Raw genomic sequence first — 1,521 nt, 5'->3', positions numbered from 1 at the left:
TATAAATAAGAAACACCTTCGGTTTGTAGCCCTAGGATGAAAAGTGGTTTTGCGCAACTTATCAAATCGTGCGCTTTGAGTGGCGCCACCGTCGTTGTAATCAAACTGTAGTCGTTAGTTTTAAAACATTTTTTAATATTTCTAATGGTGATTGAACCATGAAACTTTTTATGTAGCATAATTTTTACCTAAATTAACTGAAAATAACCCTAGAACCTAGAGTAAACGATCCCTTTAACCTTTATTGTTAGCCCTTAAAAGTCAATTTTTATGACAAGCTGCTACTACGGAATATCATGGCATCTTGTGCACAGCATGGCTAATATAACTACTCGGTGTGTTTTCTGCCAAGAGGGAAATTCTTCTTCTACTCTAGCCTTGGTCTTACCGACTGCCTTAACAGCCGTTTCAATGACTGTATTAACTAGTCTTAACCACCGTGTTAATGACTGTATCAACTAGCCTTAACCACCGTCTTAACGACTGTATTACATAGTCCTATGACTGCCCCAATGACTGCATAAACTAGTCTTAACCACCGTCTTAATGACTGGGTTAACTAGTCTTAACGACTGTAAGCTAGTATTAAGGACCGTCTCACCGAGTGTAATTATTAGTGTTAGTACCAACCCTAACGACAGTATTTATCGTCTTAACGACCGTATTCGCTACTCACAACTGCAGCCTTAATGACCGTTTTAACAAGTCTTAACGACTATCTTAACGACCATGATTCGAACCAGGGTTTCTCGTTGGGGCCGGGTCGACGCAGGGCGGCAGACGACAGACAGGCAGACGAGTGACAAATGCTTGCTTTCCTCTAAATCCTCTGTCGCCAAGTATGCGCGGTTTTCAACACTAGTCCGAGAGTAGTTAAACGGGGTGTTTAAAAAATGTTTTCGCTTGTAATGTCCGACAGCGGGTTTACATTCATGACATTCTCACGTTTCTGTTCACAGTTCTATGTCTTTGATTGTAGCGTCAAAGCTCACCTCAGGTGCCTAGTGATCGGTGCCGTCATTAAACAAGGCGGTAACGAGTTTAGCGTTACAACTCGAGACCGCGTCCTGCTGACGTACGAACGGCTGAGGCAACATACCTGTAAGAACACACGCACACGCACGCACGCACACGCACGCACGCACACGCATGCACTCACACGCACGCACACACACGCACGCACGCACGCGCGCTCGCGCACCCCTGCAAGTCTCCACGCCACACAAACCACATCGGCGGAGCACGACAAACAAGTGAACGTCAGGAGCGGAACGCGTCGGCAGCGCAGACGACATCCGCCGCCACAGGCACAGCAAATCGATAAACTCTATAAAAAATAATAAGCATGTTCAAACTTTCAACCACCGACGACACTCACGCCCCCTGTTGCGAACACATCCGCAATGACGTCATCACTTTATGTGTTGACTGGCCGACGCAGCGCAAGGGCCCAACAGGGATTAAAACGAGCGACCTCGTCATATATCTTAATCAGACACGTACATCTTGTCTCTTATATAT

Source organism: Priapulus caudatus, unplaced genomic scaffold (assembly GCF_000485595.1).
Source record: "Priapulus caudatus unplaced genomic scaffold, Priapulus_caudatus-5.0.1 Scaffold967, whole genome shotgun sequence".
Taxonomy (NCBI): Eukaryota; Metazoa; Priapulida; class Priapulimorpha; order Priapulimorphida; family Priapulidae; genus Priapulus; species Priapulus caudatus.
Note: the sequence above shows the minus strand (reverse complement) of the source record.